Source organism: Benincasa hispida, chromosome 4, assembly GCF_009727055.1.
Source record: "Benincasa hispida cultivar B227 chromosome 4, ASM972705v1, whole genome shotgun sequence".
NCBI classification, from domain to species: Eukaryota; Viridiplantae; Streptophyta; class Magnoliopsida; order Cucurbitales; family Cucurbitaceae; genus Benincasa; species Benincasa hispida.
In genome coordinates this window covers 50,664,544-50,685,605 of record NC_052352.1, presented here as the reverse complement: position 1 = coordinate 50,685,605, position 21,062 = coordinate 50,664,544, and positions in this window count along the sequence as shown.

The window sequence follows — 21,062 nt, the reverse complement described above, 5'->3', positions numbered from 1 at the left end:
AAGTTGTTGAAAATACGAACAAAACTTTATTAGATTTTGCTAAACCATTTTTAAACCAATCAGTTTTGCAAAACAGTTTCAAGTACCCTAAGTTATAGACTTCTATTTTGCAATGATGCCCCTGTGAGTTAAAAAAAATGCCACCGGTGAGATGATCAGTTGCCCCTTCACTAGGATTAGACATTCTCAACCATTATGTAGAACCAACTCTTGGAACTAAACCTAACAGCCACCATTTTTAAGTCCAAAATCGTTAACCTTTAACTATTCCGCGTAAGTGTAACCCCTCGCTTTCGATGCCAGAGTCTCACCTTAATACGCTTACCGTAGGGAAAAGACAAATTAGGACAAGAGACTAAGTTATCTTATCCTCTTACAGGAGATTAAGTAAAGAAACATGCAAAACTGGCATCCTTTAGGGGGACACTCCTAAGGTGCCTCAAGGTGATGCGCAACAACTTTATTCAACCTAACGAGGGAGACCGAGGGATATGCTGTCGCACTTCCCACTCCCACTTACTATGAACATTCTCTCCATCCACCTTGATATTAACCTACCCAAACACCATTCGTTGGGGGGACACGCCAAAGGTGTTGCGAGGCCGAGGATAGATCTCACGGTGTGGACTATTTAAGAGAAAAGTGAAAGGTTTAAGTGAAGCATCTTATGCCCCAAGTACCTCCCACTGAATGTTCTACCTAGGGATTCATTAACCTAGACAACCCGGCTACTGATTTTAGTCTAAGTCATCTTTTAAACTTTCTGTCATAAATAACTTTGTCTATGAATATTAACAAGTTCAAGTAGTCACATTTAAACACTTTAATGGACTGTCCTTAACTTGTATACATGCATCAAGTCTATCTAATTCATCTTTCCAGGTAAGTTCCCAGGTAGGGGTGTTACGTTTCAGTCAACTTAAATACCCCGGCCTAGACAGAACCCGCCTTAGACAAAAGGTCCTTATAGATAGATTTGCTACACTTCAACCTTTATTAGCCAATTTAATCCTATTAAACTGATTAAAAGATTAAAGCCTTAGGGTTGCTAATCGTATTTAGAACGTGATCTTAGGTCTAGATGATCCAAGTTTTAAACACTTTAAAACCTTGAATTAAACCTAAGTGAGCATGCATGTCTTTCTTATTTCTTTTAGTTCTAATTTTTCTTTAACTTTTAAAAAGAAACAACTAAAAATATTGTGCACAACGAGGCATTTATAACATTTATAAATTAACCTATGTGTCATGCTTCATACAATGTTCGGTCATTACTATATATAACTTTTACATAATACGTAACAACCAAGAAAACATGCTATACTTCACCCTTATACTATAACAATTATAATATAAAGATTATGCATGTCAATGCTTTTTATGCATGCATAAATATAACTCTTATATTATATGATGCATGAGCATGCTCTTACATAATTAAATCATGCTTCTCTAAATTATAATTATTACAATAAAGAGATGATGCATGACCATTGCATAACCTAATGTGGGATTTACTATATGTGCATACCATATTACATATAAAACATACATCGCATGTAATAAACAAAGGATTAATGGACCGGGATGAGCCTTTAAAAAAAAAATCAGAATGAAAAACCCTATCTATTACATTTTTCCTTGAGCAAACCTGTTCACAGGCAAACGGGTCTTAAACTGAAAAGAGGGCTTCATCGTGTAGCAAACTCCAGCAGGTAGACGATCGTACAACGCGCACTAGACGATAGAAGCATAATAAAATGATCCATAGATGAGACGAGGGTGTGAAGCCTAACCGTCCATGCAATCGTGTAGCGTGACGACAGGAAAACGATTTACCTTGAGTTACTAAGCGATCGTTTAGTAAGTTACTAAGCGATGAAGCTTGCTGACCTAAATGATCGTCTAGCGCGCGTGCTTTAAACGAAACGCGAGCGTCTCATCGTCTAACTGATGCGTGCAATTTGGTAAACAATTTACCTAGTGATGCTAAGCGATCGTTTAGTCATTTACTAAGTGATGAAGCTTGCTGACCTAAACGATCGTCTAGCGCAGGCACGCATTAAACGATACTCAGCGATCGCATACCCGATCTCAACCCGATGCGACTAACTCTTGATCGCATTGCCCATCGTTTAACCAATGCATTCAACCGCGATCACGTACTTCTTCATCTTTATGATGCGATGGACAACGATCACATAGAACTTCTTCTGCACTATGCGATAATCCCTAGATCGGCTCGTTTCTCGAAGAGCCGCAACGCTTGCCCAGAGAACGACTCAAAACTTCAAACAAACATTGAATACAGACTCGATAACGATTATTAATGCCCAAAAATGTAGGGGCCATTACAAATAACGAAAAATGTAAAAGGATCTTAAACAAACCAAGACTATTCATCCCGAAAATATCCATTAATCTGGCACATTCACAACAGATTTAACAATTAAAACAGTGTAGAAATGCACCCACCATGAATGTATATGTTATTTTGTTGCAACAGATAAAATCGGAGTATCAGAACCTGGCTCTAATACTAATTGAAGGATCTCATACCGAGAGTTCCATGAGCGTGTTCAGATCACTCTGATCTCACCGTGACCGAAATACTAATGATATACATTCAACACATACAGTTATGCAAATAAATCTAATTATCAGCATGCTCAGAACAAGAAAAATAACAGGGAAAGGATTCCATACCAGTTGAAGACTATCTTCGAACTTCAGAACCCTAATGCAGTGAATCCCTCCAACAGATCTACCAACACCCGGCAGGAATGTCGACTACAATAGCACGATCAATGCGAACACGAATGTCGCAGCGGGGACGATACCACCACTAATGAGCCTTGGGTATTCTCGGTGTGAAAACCCAAAGGGTGGGCTTTGGTGAATTTGGTAAAGGATGGAGGACAAACGAGTCGTGTAGACGATAAGCAAGTGGGAGATAAAACAGTGCTATCGTATAGCAGAAGTGCTTATCGCATAGAAGAGATACACGATCGTATATGAAAAGCTGAATGATCGTTTTAGGAAAAACGTATACGATCGTTTTAGGAAAAACGTATACGAACGTTTAGGTAAATCGTGAGGTAGACAATCGTTTAGGTGGAGAAGCAACTATCGTATAGGCTCTCGGGCGATCGTTCACGATCTTTTGGGTGGTCAAAGAAATATTGAATGCACGATTCAAAATGAAAACTCTTTTCACTTTTAATCCATCAATTACCATAACCAACGCTGGCCACTACCCACGTCCGAACGTGGAAAAAATGGTTAATTATCATATAATTAATCAATTAATTAATAAATATAATCATATTATATTTATATCTTATAGTTTGATATCACATATCTACTACAGTATTTTATCCTCTACTTGATATAAATCATATTTATATCTAATTTCCTCCAAAATAATGTATCTTCTACATCTAGCCAATTATATCATATATAATTGAACTTCCTCTTGTCAATTTGAACATTTCAAATTAACCCAAATACTGGTTCTCGACTTTTATCCAAGCTACCCATGGGACCTAATAGACCAGTGGCTCGAAGCTCCAACGGTACGTGAATAGTTGACTAAACTCTTTAGTCACGAGATCCACCATCCGTTAACTGTCAGTGATTCCACTAAAGACCAACAGCTGAACTCTTCTTACCACAGTTATATTTTTGTGTCCATCGGATATAACCAATCATGAGTACGATGACCCTTCACAGATGCTCAGCTAGGCCAATTTACCATTTTTTCCCTTGATAACTTGTAGAAATACAAGTTATTTATACTGCTTTATTTAGATATTGCGGTTAAAAGAGAAGAAAGTTACGTCAATTGTATGGAAATGGGCTAAGAAATACAATAATTATAAATTTTCATTAATACACCCATTAACACCATTGCGATGGTAGAAAAGAATATTTCAAGTCTGTTTTGCAGGAAATCCAGTCACCGTATGCGTTCATGGCTCAAGAGAAAAAGATTAACGCATCTACGTCGCATTGCTCCCATCATCCAGGAATGAATAGACAATCAACGCAATGACAACACATGCGACAATCGATCCAGAGCTGAACCTTAACCGCATGCGGTAATAAAAACAACATTGCATGCGAGCACATGATCGAAGATGCAAATGAGCAACGCAATCACGGAGTATTTTGACACGTGTACAACTAGCTGTTGTGCATTTTCAACGGATTGATTGCATAACATAAGGAATATTTATTCCACCATTTTTGGAATTTCCATAACAATAAAGTGGGTACCATAAGTCAGAGAGTCAAAGCTTTCATCTACAAATACCCTCAAAGAATTCACTGGAAATATATACTTGATATGGAGGATAATTGATACGAGGCTATTGAGAGAGAGGCTGATCTGAGTGCTGATCGGAGAAGATCCGAAGGAAAAGAGACAAGGCCGAGAGGTGAGTCTCAGGGCGAATCATTCCAAATCCCCGCCGTGAAGCTCTGTACCTAGATCAACTCTACCGGTTGAGCAAGCCTGAGAGGGAAGCTCATCCTTACGTTCACTTTATCTACGCCGGCAAGCAATCTCTCCATCCAGATCAGTGTCAAGACATTGGAATTCTTCTGTATCTGTTTCTAACTCTTATTCATCAATTGTATTTCATCTTCTTAGTCTAAATCATTCACAACCATGTATCAAATGTTTGATTTTATAATTAAATGTCATGATCACTTTCATTTCCACATTTCTGTCTATTTTTGTTCCTCCATTAATCGCTTTCTCCATAATGTTTTCTTAATCCCTTAGTGATTACTATGAATTAAACAAGTAACTTAATCTGTGCTAAAGAAATAAAGATGTTTAGCTAAAGCATGCTAGACGGCATCTTCACCTGTGAGAGCAGAAGTGAAGATGCCATTCTAATCTGTTGAAAGAAGGTTAGAAAAATGCATTAACTAAAGCAAGTAGTACATCCAGAAATGGAAGCAACCTTGCACTACTTTCGTCCCTGTTTCACCACATAAATGTGGGAAACACGGCCGATCATTGAGAGGTGTATGCCTAGGGAAATCGGAACTGTACTTATATCTTTGACGCAATTAAGGAAATTGCGATGTTTATATTGATTATCCTTTCTCTTTCTGCTTCGCACATAAGCCTTGCCACCACATAACACGATCTTTGTATATTTTTCATAGTCAGTCTCAACCTCGGTATCCTGTATCATGTAACCTGTATCTTGTATCACATAGCTTAGGTTTATTTTATCTCACTTTACTTTCATCGCAATTTACTTTATTATTGCATTTTTATCGCTTATCTTTACTTTACTGCACAATTTACTTTATCACATCTTTAAATACCTGTACACACAACTTTTATTAAATTGAAAAAACACCGGTCGCATATATCACAAATATAATGAAATTAACCTAAAACAATCCCTGTGTTCGACCTCGGATTGCACCGAGAAACTTGCGGTGGAATTGTACTTGGTTCTAACGCAAGGAAACTTGTGACAATGCATAGTATACTACAAAATTCTCATAAATAACGCATATCTAGAAGTAGTATCGTATAAATAAAGTGTATCTAAATAAGCATAACACAACATCCACATTCCATTTCTGTTCCAAGTCATTGAGTTTATCGTAACATGAGCTTGTATGATCCATCATTCATCACAATCCATATGTCTATTTAGAATCACCGCATCTTAAGCGTTGTATGACATAAGAAGATAAATTTTATGAAAACAAGTTTATGGCATCATCGCATTCTTAAAGAATAAAATTATGTCGTTACACCCCTGTAGTTACATCTCACTCCTTAAGTACCACTGGTTCCTCTAATGAACAATACAACATAGTCCAACTATGTGTGAACACCTCTCGGGCAAAGAGAAGGTGTGTGGCGCCACATCGTTCAAGTCCCAGAATCAGCCCTTAGGGAGTCATCTATCTACTTATCCCTGTCTCGGGGAAGGAGTGAATTCCATTTTGTGTAGCTGAGTTCCCACCTCCCAAATCAGACGAATCCCCAAAATGGTAGGTTTGAATCGGCGCCTTGGCCACTCACACCCATACAAATCAAAAGATCGCCTTCAATGGTAGAAGTTCCCAACTCACTCAGGATTGAGGTCATGTTACCTATGGTCATTCTAGTGAAGTGAAGTCTCTGTCATGCACGGTGTTATAGAATGAGACTTTAACACTTCGTGGTCAAGTCTTATACAAACTCTTTGTATAGGACGCTCCTGCTCGCATGTCCCCAACACGAATGATCAGGATCAAACCATCTATGACAAGTCACAACACTTGTGACCATTCCACAAAGTGGGCCGTGTCCGTAGTGTTACCAGGATAAGGTTCGCCTCCTTTATCCATTTACTACAAACCATTTTGGTTATAACTCAAGACATGATCCACTTGTATGTCACCACATACATACTTGAGTTACATCTAGATAATCAAGGATTTTATGTTTATTAGTTTGTGGTAAAGCAAATAAAACTATTAATCGAGCAAAATACAAGATATGAAGTAAATATCATATATTAACAACACAAGTATTCGTACATACTGTTTACAAACTACAGAACACGAGACTTTAGGGCATCAACCCCAACAGTAATAATATATGATATTTTCTTCACTTCTGTCTATGAACATTGGATGTTTTAATTGCTTTACCACAAACCTATAAAATAAGATCCCTGGTTATCGTTTCTAACTTAAGCATATATGTGGAGACATACAGGTGGATCATGTCTTAAGTGATTACCAAAATGGTCTGTAGTATATGGATATAGGAGGGATACCTTATCCTGGTAAAGCTATGGATGCGGCCCACTTTATAGAATAGTTACAGGTGTTGTGACTTGCTATAGATGGTTTAATTCTGATCATTCATATGGAGACATGAGAGCGGGAGCGTCCTATACAAAAAAGTTTGTATAAGACCGGGCCATGAAGTGTTATAGTCTCGTTATATAACGTCGTTCATGACAGAGACTTCACTTCACTAGGATGACTATAAGTAACATGGTCTCAATCCTGAGTGAGGTGGGAATTCCTGTCTTTAACGGCGGTCCTTTGATTTGCATGGGTGCGAGTGGCCAGATCACCGACTCAAACCTACCACTTCGGAGATTCATCTAATTTGGGAGTTTAGAATTTAGCTACATAAGATGGAATTCACTCCTTCCTCGAAGTAGGGGTAAGTAGATTGATTGCACCCTTAAAGGCTGATTCTAGGACTTGAACGATGTGGGGCCATACACCTTCTCATGGCCTGAGAGGTGTCCACACATAGTAGGACTATGTTGTATTGTTCGTTAAAGTGATCAGTGGTACTTAAGAAGTTAGATATGAAGGGTTATCGTACTGTTGATTGGTTATATCTGATGGACACAAAAATATATCTGTTGTGAGAAGAGTGCAGCTGTCAGTCTTTAGTGAAATGCCTGGCAGTTAACGAATGGTGGATCTCATGGCTAAAGAGTTCAGTCAGCTATTCACGTACTGTTGGAGCTTCGAGCCATAGGTTCATAAGCTCCCCTTGGTAGCTCAATGGATTCAAGTTGAGAATTAGTTTTCTGGGTCAGTTTGAAGTGTTCAAATTGACAAGAGGGAGTTCGATTATATATGATATAATTGAACTGGTTAATTATATATGATCTAATTGATTTTATGTATGAGATACATTAATTGGTGGAAAATGATATAAATATGATTTATATCTAGTGGAAGAGAAAAAGACTATGGTTTATATGTTGCATTTGATGTGATATTAAACCATAGGTTAATGAATACAATATGATTATATTTATTATTTAATTTGACAATTATAGGATAATTGTTGCCCGACTTTTTCTCCTAAACCAAATGATATTGGGAGGTTGCATTCAGTTTTCGTAACTAAAGGATAAAATGAAAATGGTTTTCATTTTGCAAAGATATTAGAAAATTCGCTCACGAGTGGTGTATACTGCCTATCGCATAGCAAACTAAGAGCCTACACGATAGCTCAACATTTCTAAACGATCGTATACATGCACGCAGTTTACTAAATGATTGCATACGATTTACTAAACGATAGTCTAGCTCTTTCTAAACAATCGTGCACACGAGCATCTTACTAAACCATCATCTATACGATTGTGGCCCTTTGACTAAACGATCGTGTACTTCTACCTAAAGGATCAAGCATCGTCTATACGATAGACACCTGACTTCTCCCACTTGCTTGGTCGTGGTATACAATTGGCTTTTCCTTCTTCCCTCTACAAAATCCAACAAAGCCCACACCTCCTGGATTCTCACATAGAATACCGAGGGTTTGTGAGGAGTTCATTCGTGGGCAGACATTTAGTGGACGATTTCTTGGACGATCACATAGAGAGCGAGAGGAGCAGTCTTTGTACGAGAATGAGATTTAAGGCGAAGAAGGGTTCTTCAACTGGTATGTATTTAGTTCTCTTATTGTTTAAAGTTTCTAAGCATGCCTGTAATTTGTTGTATATTGCATAACTAGTCTGTTTGATTGTGAATGTGATAATTCTGTCACAATGAGTTGGGAACGATCTTGCTTCCGCTCAAAGGTACTATTTGATAAGAGTTCCTATAACCAAAATTAGCAAAACCCACCACTCATGGATTCTCACACCAAGAATACCAAGGTATCCAAGTGATAGTGTCCTATTTGGTTCAAGGACCAGAGTTGCTACTTGCTGCTTGTTCAAGGGAGTTTGAAACTTGTTCACTGAATTCATGAACAAGTTCGATCGAGGGATTACTTAAAGAAGAGTTCTTCAAAGGTATAATCTCTTAATCCTTTGTTTTATTTAGAAAGTATGTTGTAATTTAAGTTTGATGCATAATTTGTTCTGTTTGACAGTAAAAGTATGCGTTCAATCATAATGGGATTTGGACGATCCGCTTCTGCTCAAAGGTTCTCTGTAAACAGAGTTCCTTCTATTGATATAAGAGCCAAGTTCTCATTCCAAGTACGACCCAACCTAGGGAATGAAATCGTACGTGAAAAATTGAAGGATCTTAACCTCTAGAAGATGGTAGAGGAGGCAAGTAAGAGACTGAGAACTGACTTCCAAGTAAGGGCAGATGGTGCCTTATCGAAGGAAGGTAGATTGTGTGTGTCAAATGTGTTGCAGCTTAAGCAAGTCATAGTAGAGGAGGCGCATAGTTCGGCTTATTTTATGCATCCAGAAAGCACCAAAATGTACAAGACCTTGAGGAGATCGTATTGGTGGCCTGAAATGAAGAAAGAAATAGTCGAATTTGTAGATTGATGTCTAATTTGTCAATAGATTAAACTCGAGAGACAGAGACCCATAAGATTACTCAACCCGTTCCCAGTACTAGAGTGGAAGTAGCACCATATAACGATGGATTTCTTGTTTGGGTTGCCTAGTATACCCTTGGAGTATTATGGAATTTGAGTAATAGTTGACAGGCTAACCAAGACGGCCAAGTTTTTACCGGTAAGATTTACCTTTACCTTGGATCGATTGGCTAAGATGTACGTGGATAAGATAGTTAACTAATTTAGAGCTCCAATATCGATAGTATTAGATCGGGATCTGAGGTTTACCTCAAAGTTATGGCCTAGTTTGCAGAAGGCCTTGTGTACCAGGCTACATTTTAATATGCCTTTTCATCCACAGGCGGATGGTCAGTCAGAGCGGACAATACATACACTGGAAGACATGCTAAAAACATGTGTTTTGTAGTTTAAAGTAAGTTAGGATGTACAACCGCCATTGGTTGAGTTATCACTCAAGCATAGGCATGACCCCGTATGAAGCATTGTGTGGCAGACCATGCAGAACCCTAGTATGTTGGAATGAAGGTGGAAAACGGAAACTTTTGGGTCCAGAATTAGTGCAACAAACGGTAGATACTATAAAACTTATCAGGGAAAACTTGAAGATAGCTTGAGACAGGCAGAAGAGTTACGCTGATAAAAGAAGGAGAGATCTAGAATTTGAGGTTGGAGACCAAGTATTCCTTTAAATGTTCCCATGGAAAGGAGTACTCAGGTTTGGAAGAAAAGGGAAACTGAGTCCCTACTACATCGGATCTTACGAGATTATAGAATGGGTTGGCCCGACAGCGTATAAGTTACAGTTACCTCCGGAGCTAACATTTATTCACAACGTGTTCCATGTATCAATGTTGAGGAAGTATATACCTGATCATATGCATGTATTGGTAGAACAACCGATTCAGCTCAAGGAAAATATGTCGTATGACGAAGAGCCAGTTCAGATCTAAGACAGAAAAGAACAAGTGTTCAGGAACAAAACTATACCTTTAGTAAAGGTATTCTGGAACAACCATGGAGTTGAAAAAGCGATGTGGGAGTCCGAGGAGCAAGTAAAGAAGAAGTATCCTCAACTCTTCCACTGACTTATACAGGTAAATTTCGAGGACGAAACTTCTTTTAAGGGTGGTACTTATAAAACCCGCACCTTACTTTTCCCTTTTTCATTATGTTTATTGTTTAAGTAAGCAAAATGTTAGGTTAAATATTTAAGTTTGATTGGATTTATGCATTTTTAGGTAAAGGATATGTTTGAAGAAAGATAAATGTTCAAGTATGGAAAGTTAGCTCTTGGTTACTTATTAATTTGGCCTTACAGAGATAATTTTTGGCTAAGTGTTGATCGTGTTGAAGGATGATTGAGTGTCAAGTGATCACTACGCAGGCATCGAGTAAATGCTTCCGAGCGTTGAGTACAAGTGATCGAAGAAGGTTTGAGCGTTGAGTATAAGGAATCATGGAAGGGTCGAGCATCAAGTATACATGATCGAGGAAGTGGTCGAGCATCGAGGGTAAGCGAGGAAGGGTCGCGCGTCGAGTACAAGCGATCGAGTAAGGAGCGTGCATCGTGCGAACTCCCAGCACCATGTTTCCCATCGAGTATCGAGTCCTTCCACCAAGTATTTAACAGAGAGCCATGAAATCTTTCATTGAGTAAGGACCTTCCTCCATCAAGTTTTCTCAGCGAGGATCGAGTTGCTCGAAATGCATGGTTTTAAATGCTTAGTTTTAAACTTCTCTTTTAGTTACCTGCACAGGTCACTTAATCTCAGCCTTTAACCTCCACTGGTGGGTGAGGTGGCTTAAGGAGATTTCATGCAAAAGGCTAAACAGTAGTATAAAAGAGGAAGAGAACTTCAAGGGATTGTTTTGGACAATTTGCTCGAGAGAACTAGATGAACTTAGTACCATTAGAAAGCTCTACGAATCTAGTTTCTGAAATCAAGCCTTTGGAAGGGAGTTCTGCCGGAAAGAGGGCCAGAGAAGGAAGGAAGAGTCGAAGGTTCATTTTCAAACGTTTCTGGGCCCTCGACGAAGAAACATAGATCTAGATCGAACCACTTAGATTTTCAAGCCAAAACTTTTAAGTATTATCATGAACACCATTTCAGGTAAGTTTGTAGAAGGAACCTTGGCAAAAAAAGGTCTAGGGTTCAAGTTACATATTTTGGAATTTAAACATAGAATTTTTGCTCAAGCAGGGAATTTTGGTTAGGGCTTTTGGGAAAAATTTGAAGGCCCAGGTTAAACCACAAAGAGTTTCATGCTAAAACTTTCAGGTAACACTATTAATAAAATTCTAAACATGTTTGGAGAAGGAACTTTCTTGAAATGAGTTCTAGTTTTCATGTTATTTACATTAGAAGTTGAATCTAGAAATGTTGGATGAATAGGCAACCCCTTGCTAAGTATGAGCTTGGTTAAAAGAGTAGTCTCAAAAGGGAGGCCAAAGTAGCAACTAAACTCTTATTCTTTTATGTGTAGGAGCTATGTCCATTTAGGAGGCCTACAAAGCTTAGGATAAACCATGCCCAAAGATCCGTGAGTGACTAAATGTTTTCAAATATGTTCACAAAAGGGACATGCTTTCCAAATGAATTTTGCTAACGTTCATGATTTTTCCAAGCAACTAAAGTTTATACTTATGTTTTAGAGAGTTCATGGAATTTCCTAAGCATGATGTTTTAAGTTATTTAAATGAGTTTTATTAATCCTAGTGTATGTTCAGAATGTATGAAAGAGTACTACAACTACAGGTTATTAATTGTGAAGTATGCATGTTGAATGGTAATAATGCTCTTAGGGCGAAAGCTAAGTAAGTGCTAAGCCTAAAGCTTATGATGCTCGAATTTTCTATGAATGTTACGTTTATAATATACCAAGTACTGAAGGTATAAAAGGTATTCGAGGAAGTACCTAAGGTGTTGACGATACTTTGTATACTCCACGTGCACGTAGGTGGTTATTTATGAGAGGCCAAAGTATGGGTCTCCTGGCTACAGTCTTTATAATGGGACCAAAGTATGGGTCTCATGGCCATGAATGGACGTTGGGAGCTTGAGCTATGAATGCCCGGTCTCAACTAAAGTTTGATATTATGATTGATTATAACGCTATGATTAATGAATTATATTATGCATGTTGCTTGAGATTATTTTCCATCATGTTATTTATTTACATTAAAGCTTATGAAAGGCTTGAGAAGAAATGTATTTCTATGAGTAACTCACTGGGCAACCAGCTCACAGATTTCAAATGTTTTCCTTTTTTCCAAGTAGCAGCCAGTTCCCTCGCGGTTGAATCCACTGCAGCTTGCTACCCAAAGTTTGGTAACCTTAGGAAGAAGCTTAGGTTAAGTTTGTTTTAATGTATACATATTTGGAAAGGAGTCGGGGACTTGTGAAACTTATTTTCTTTTGGGTCCCATGTTTAATTTTTATCATTTTATTTCATTGGACATATGTTTGTTTTTGAAATTGTAATTAAGTCTTACGCTGGTTAGATTCATGGTTGTGTTATTGCCAATTCGTTTTGCATATTGAGGTTTTAAGCAGGTTCACTTAAGTTAGGTAGTAAGTGCTGGCAAGTAGGTTGGTAACTGCTGCCGTCAAATTCTCTTTCGGTTTTATAGGGTAAATCGGGAGGAGGTGTGACATTCTTGATTCTCTAAAAGACAATGATCTAAAGAATTCTTCTGATGTTGACAAATCTACTCCTAGTCGGGTCACTCGAGCTTCTATCAAATCAAGAGGGAAGAAAGTTGTTTCCTCTAGACTGGCTTTGTCGAATGTGTCATCTGTTCCATTAGCTGGTTTGTCTTTTCATACAGAGTAAAAGGCTACCTTATGGAAATTTGTGGTTCATAGGAAAATTGTGGATGAAAAGAACTATTGAATATAACTTAGGACGATTTTGATTTTGTTAATATGATTCTTCAAGCTCAACTTGATAGGCCTCTTCTCAATTTGGGGCCTTTCTGCCCACAACTAGTGGAGAATTCATAGAGTTCATATGCATAGACATCCATTTATCTTCACTGCAGACCTTACAACTAAATACCCCAATCGAATAGTGCTTGCTAATGTTTCTTAGAAACGACCTTCTTTGAGAGAGTTGGTTTTTGAATTAACCAAAAGGGCAAGGTTGTCTTGGCCTAAAAAAGGATAGTTATCTACTGCTGTTTTTAGCTCCAAATATATTGTACTTCATAAAATTGGAATGTTCAACTGGTGTTCTTCCTCCCATAAATACGGCCTATCTATTTCTCTTGCTACACTGTTATTTCAGATTGGTACTAGATCTGGTTAATGCTAATGAGCCTATTGGTGCCGCTGTCACACTTATTTCAATCCTTCCCAAGCTTCTACAAAATCTTCATGTTCTAGATCTTGTTGCTTCTTCTACTGAAACTTGTGTTGATGGGTTGAGTCAGGTTTTCATTGAGTCTTCTTTTGACAGTCATGTACTGCATCATCTATCTTTTGAAGTCAAAGACATCGATGATCAGATTCTATTGATGGGACATTGTAAACAATTTGTGTAACATTGCCAAGAAATCTTAGTGCGTCTTCTTCTCAACCAAGGAATTGATTTTTTTTTTTTTTTAGAGCCAGAAAAGGGGAGTGTTTGATTGTAGTTGTTGAGTTTCGTTGTACTTCTGATTTTTCTATATTTTGTTTCGTGTTTGGTGCTACTTTGGACTTATGGTTTGTGATTTTTTTATTTTCTCTGGAAGCCCTTGTTGTTTGGGCTTGTTTTGTATTGTTACTATTGATGTTATACTATTTTTAAGCCTTTATTTCAGACATCATTTTCTTGTTGATATCTTGTTGGTTGCTTTTATTTTTCCTAAAGTAAACAAACAAAATAGTAATAAAATATAAGCCAACGGGAGTTTGTTGGAGATTTATTTATTCGGTTTTATATTTTTTTAAGGCAGCGGTGTAAGCAAATCTCTCAAATAAAGTCTTAAGATCTGTCTGTGACATCAGAGTATCTTCTTGTAGAATATTTTCCTTATCTTGAAATATCGAGGTGTATCATTTTTTTCGATATTTTTCTTTATCAAAGTGCGGCCTTTCTTTTCAAATGGTGGTTTTTTTCCTTTCCTGGATTCGATTATTAAAGGAGAATTATGTTGATTTTTAGGGTTGTCATTTTTGTTAATCAAGCAAGTTGTTTTCTACTCTACAGTCATTGTTGTGCATCATTGTGTTCTTGCTTGTTGCTACCATTCTACTATGCAAGTTCTTTATTTGTTGAAGTGCAACACTTTGAAGTAAATCATGGTCTTAGAGGGAGCCTAAGCCATTGTTGCCGGAGAAGAAATTCTCAGCCTTAATAGGGGCCTAAGATTCAACTTCAGAGAAGGATTTCTCCGTCTTAGGGGATCCTAAGATTTATCAGTGAAGAGAGTTTGTTAACTTGAGGAAAGATAACATAATGAGAGGAGACTCACTTGTTAGTATTCACGATTAACATGCGGAAGCGAAATAGATCATAAGCACTCTAATCATATCAATTTTATAGATTAAGCATGCATGTTCATAATGAAAATTAGGGTTTGAGGAAAGTAACCTTTGAAGAACTCAAAATTTAGCAATCTCTCCTTGAATTCTAATCACAAACCATTCGTGGACTATCGTAAGCTTCTTCCCCACTATTCTCCGACCTTGGAATGGTTCGTGGGACCTAGAATGAGAAGAGATTATAGGGAAATTTGAGGAATTGGAGAGAGTTTTAGTGAAATTTTGAGAAAAAAACAAATTTTCTCTCCATTTTGATTTCTGCTTAAAGATTTTAATCAAATTGAAAACTTCTATTTATAGATTAATTGCATGCAATTGCATTTAATCACAAAATGACTCCAAAACACTCTAAAATTAGTGGGGAATAGGTGTTATTAAATGAAAAAAAGCGGGATAAACCCATTAAATCAAATTTCCTTTCTTTAAAATTTGATTTTCACAAAATCAATTAAAAAAAATGAATTTGATTTTTTTATATATAAAATTCGTTTTTAAATTTATTTTCCATCAAATCATTTAAAATGAAATAACTTAATTTTTTTAAAAAATTAATTCAAAAAATTAATTTTAATTCAAACTAATTTTAATTAATTAATTAAAAATTTAATTAACTAAGTTAATTTAATTTCAATATTAAATTAATACAACACCTATTCCGAACATGAATCTCCATTCACGTGTACAATATTTAAATCAAATTTAAATATTTATAACTCTCTAATTCATTTAATTCGACAATTAAACGTCTAATTAGATGATATATAATTTAACGCTCTATTTCCTAATCCAAATTTGAACAATTCAAATTCTCTCAACATTGTTCTAGGGACCTAATGGATCCACAGATCATGAGCTCCAATGATCCGCGATTAATGAGCTAAACTCATTAACCCAATTAATCAACATTCGTTAATTATCGGGACATTCCACTAAAGTCCAATAGCTACATTATCCTCACTGTAGATATATTTATTTCCACTTGATTTAACCATTATTAGTAAGTCGATCTTTCACAAGTTGTTCATAATCACAACTAGGTGAAAAATACCGTTTTATCCTTGTAATTACATCTTGCTCCTTAATTTCCATTGATCCTCTAATGAACAACTGGTTTGTGGTCCAACTAACAAACTGAGTCCCTCTCAAGCCTTATAGAGGGTGAGCCCCTTGTTCAAGATCTGGATTCAACACTTAAGAGAACAACCTATCTACTAACCCTAAAAGGGAGTAGGAGTAAATGTTCGTCTTGCGGGACTCAGTCTCCAGCTATCTACCCGGTCTTACCCCTAAAATGGGAGGCGTATTGAGTCGGCGATGTTGGACCACTCTCACTTATAAAGATTAAAGGATATTTCCGAATAAACAGGAGTTCATAGTTAGCTCAGGATTAAGATCGAGTTACCTAGGTCATCGAATTGAAATAGTAAGTCTTATCAGTAAACGATGTTATAAAGTAAAGGTGACGATTTCGTGGTCTGGTTTTATGCAAACATCTTTTGTATAGGATCCCCCAATTTGCATGTCTCCACATGAACAATCCAGGATCACATCGTTTGTAACACTTTATAACTATTGTAACAATTACAAAGTGGGTCGCATTCATAGTGTCCTCAGGATAAGGTACCAGCCTAATCCCTATACTCTAGACCGTTTTGGCTATTACTTGAACTCGATCCACTTTTATGTCTCCACATAAAGTTCAAGTATTCATGCTATAGTCAAGGGTTCTTAGTTTATTGGATTTAAAGTTTAAAACGTACAATCCACATATTCAATAACAACTTTACTGAATAAACCTCAATAACATATTTATTGTAAAATAAAATATGATTAATATTTATAAAATAAAATATTTTTAATGTTTACAAACCATAAGTTTTAGGACATACAACCCAACACCACTCATCATTGGAAGCCGAGATGATCAACACTAATATTGTCAAACTCAGGGAGAGCCTAACTATACTTAAGAGGAAGTTTCACATCAAGGAGAATCTAGGTTATCAGTGAGTCACTGTAGTGGACATGTATGAAAAATAAGTACTGCGTTATAAACTACTTAACTCCTTAATATTAGTGAATTATCTTTTTTTGGCACACTACTCCCTAGACATAGGTGATTCATCATCGAACTGGGTTACTAACTTTTGTGTGCTCTACTTGTTTACTTGTTGTTAGTATTTCTGTTGTTTCAATAGTTGTCAGTGCTTTTTGTTTAACATCTGTATAACAAGTAATGAGTCACCCTAGTGTTTTTCCATACAAAAACTCATGTTCAACTCTACAAACTAGTTACTCTAGAAACTTGTGCGATCAAATGTAATTTGATGCAATTTCAAATTTCAAATCATTCTCAAGCTTCTCTAATGTAACAACTTTGATGAAACATATATGTCGGTTATCACTAATAAAAAATCTCCTTAAAGTCAATACCAAGCTATTGGGGATAACTTTTTGCCATGAAGGGAGCTTTATGCTTTGGATGGAACCATATTCTTTAACTTTAGTCTTGATAACCCATTTTAAGCCATAGATATCTTTTTCTATTGTAGGTCTTCGAAGTTCGTCCATGTTTTACTTATTCCATTGAGGGTCATTTCTCATTCATAGCTTTGTAACCGAAACCCTAAACTTTTAAATCCAAAAAAAGCCTTGTACCAACTTAAGGTATTTTAATTTCTTTTACTCTATAGCCCTTCTCTCTTTATTTGCAGTTAATTGAGACCTTGGTTGTATTTCTATATATGTAATTTCATGTTACATAAATTTAAATTGGTATGAATCATGTCATTAATGGAGATGAAGGTGGGAATACCATTCATCTGATCCTATGCATTTGGTACTTGGTTTTTCAAAGAATAACACACCTATATCAGCATACTGAATGGGGAGTTACTATATTCTCATGAAGTTATTGGCTTTAAAAATTTATTTTTATTTAGACACAAGCTTGATATATTTTATCATATACTTAATTAAGAGAAAATATCCTCAAACTTTATACTTTCATTTTAAAATGCACAAGAGCTATGAAAAGTTTCATTAATTAGTACTCTAAAACTTTTTTAAAATTTCAAAAATACTCACTAATATCCTTAAAATTTTAATTAGTTAAAAAATACCCTTATCAATATTTTATTAACAGAAGCTGTTGGTACACCATTTAATAAATATCGTTAATTTTCAAAATTTGCATTAAAATATCCTTCATATCTTTCAAAAAAGTGAGAAAAAAAAATTCTTACCTTCAGGGTATGGATGAAAAATGTTTATCTATATAATACGTACTTCCACATTTCTTTCTTTCTCCTTCTTTCTATACCAATTTTTTTTTAAAATGATGCTTTTTAATAAATAATGACAAAAATAGGATTAGGGGGAAATATTTTAAAAAATAAGTGTTTTGAAAAAGTATTGACAGATTTAGGGTAGTGAAATCGTGTACCCGGTACACGATTTCCATGTGGCATACTCGTATACCGGGTACACGAATCTATTTAATCCAGTTAGCTGACTGGTTGACCGGGGTACACGAGTTCGCTTATAAATTTTTTTTGTTTAAAGTCTAAAAATTACTTTAGAATTGGGAAACCCTTAGATTCTTATGATTTATGTTTGAATTATTTAGAAGAATGAGTTTTAGAAGGTTTGCATAATTTACAAGCTTGAAATTTGTAAATATTTGAATGTACAAATTTTTTAGATGAGTTTTGAATATTTTTGTACTTCTATTATTTCAAATTACTAGTTTAAGTAAAACACAAAATTATATTTGGCTTACAAAACTAAAATTCATGAATGAAAAATTTGTAATCCAAATGTTCTAATTTATGTGTTGGACAAACAATGCTAAAATTAGTATAACTTAACAGACATAAAATTTTTACTTTTGATTCTATTGATGCCAAATTTGTATAATTTTTTTTTTAATTATTAAACTTAAATATTTCATTATTAAACTTTAATTATATATTTAATCTACAATAAAAACTCTTGCACTCATATTAAAAAAAATACCATGATAATAAATAATATTTACAATTAGTTCTTTTGAGATTTGCAATTTGAAAATGATACAATGTGGGATTTAAAAACGACCCCCTGGCCTTTACTCCTCATGGGGGTTGTCTTCGTGTCTCTCTAAATTAGGTTCACCCCGTTGTCGCACTCGTCTACGACGAATACGTCTTCGATCGGTGTCAGTAACATTGAGTCATCTTGTTTGTTGAATAATACTTTCTACGTTCATTAATATTTGCTGACACATTGAACCCAATTCTGGAAGGTTGTTCTGCACTGAATATTGTTGAACTTCGCCGATAAAATTATTCTATAGAATAAAAAAAAATATTAAACAATATTCATATTATATATATGGAAAATGTCTGATTTGAAATATCTTACCATGCAGTAATAGTAAGCGTCGTCTAGTGAGATAAATCGCCTTGTGATCGAATTGTATCGGGAAAGCAGTCGTCTGATACAGCTGGCCCATCTGTTAATTCTCCCTGTGCACAACGGTCACGTCGTCCATGCCAGCAGGATAAATACTTCGCATGGATTCGAGCCAGTCTTGATCATGCTTACCCCTTAAATCGATCTGGTATAGTTCCTGTCTCTTATACACATCTAGATGTGTATAAGAGACAGACCAAGGGATACTCAATCTTGATCCCTTCAGATCCTCTGGTAGAACGTCTAAGAGCTCTTCACAGACGTTCATCCAGTTATACTGTAGTGAGCCTGTCAGTGGTTGCCCGTCCACTCTTAATCCAAATTGTACGGCGACATCCTGCAGCGTAATAGTGCATTCCCCATAGGGCAGGTGAAATGTGCGGGTCTCTGGTCTCTAGCACTCAACTAGAGCAGTAATCAAGTGCCAATCGAGCTGAATGAAACCAATTTGTGCAACCCTAAGAAAACCCGCCTCCTGAACGTATGAAAGATGCGATGATCAAATGGGATAGTACTTTGTGCAGTCGCTTCTCTCTTCCGACGACTCAACACTATAGTGGACGAACTATCCCATACTGCCTGTGAACGATGCATGTTTTGTTTGTACAATTGGATAGGATTAGAAGGACCAGGCTCCATTACCTAAAAAGTTCAAATTATATTACATAAAATAATCAATAACATAAAAGATACATAAAAAGTACATAAGAAAATACAATTACATAAAATAAGTTTATTAAATAAATTCATTATAAATACATAAAGAATACAAATACATGAAATATAAAATTGCATGAAAATTTATTATTTACACAAAAAATACAAATACATGAAATTTACAATTACATGAAAATTTATTATTTACACAAAGAATACAAATACATGAAAAAATATGTCAACCCAACAAACTCTAATTTCTAAGTTTTCTAAGTTTTCTGAGTTTTCTAAATTTAAATCAATCATATATAAACTATATAATACACTATACATAAACTATACATAAATTATACATACATAAACTATACATAAACTATAGTTTAGACATACATAAATAAATTATACATACATACATACATACATACATACATAAACTATAACTATATATATATATAAATACATACATACATAAACTATACATACATAACTATACATAAACTATAAATACATACATACATACATAAATAAATCATACATACATAAACTATACGTACATGAACTATACATACATAAACTATAACTATTTATACATAGATAAACTATAACTATTTATACATAGATAAACTATAACTATTTATACATACATCAACTATAACTATTTACACATACATCAACTATAACTATTTATACATACTTAAACTATAATTATTTATGCATACATAAACTATAACTATACATAAACTATAACTATACATAAATTAACTATACATAAACTATAAAAAAATGTAGGAATATACCAAGCAAAATTCAGCCCAAAAACATGCAAAAATATACATATAAATACATATCAGCCCAACTAGAGAAAGAAATATACCAAGCAAATTTCGGCAGCAAAAAATGTAGGAAAATCGAGCAAAACGACTGCTAGATTCAGTGAAGATCAAATGGAGGACTGAAAGTCGAGCAAAATCAAAGTTTTGAAAGATTTCGGTGAAATAGAGGCTTCGGTGAGGAAAATCAACGATGGTTTCGGTGAGGAAAAACAGCGGTAGGGAATAAGAATAGGCGTTTCGATGAGGAAGAAGAAGGGTTCG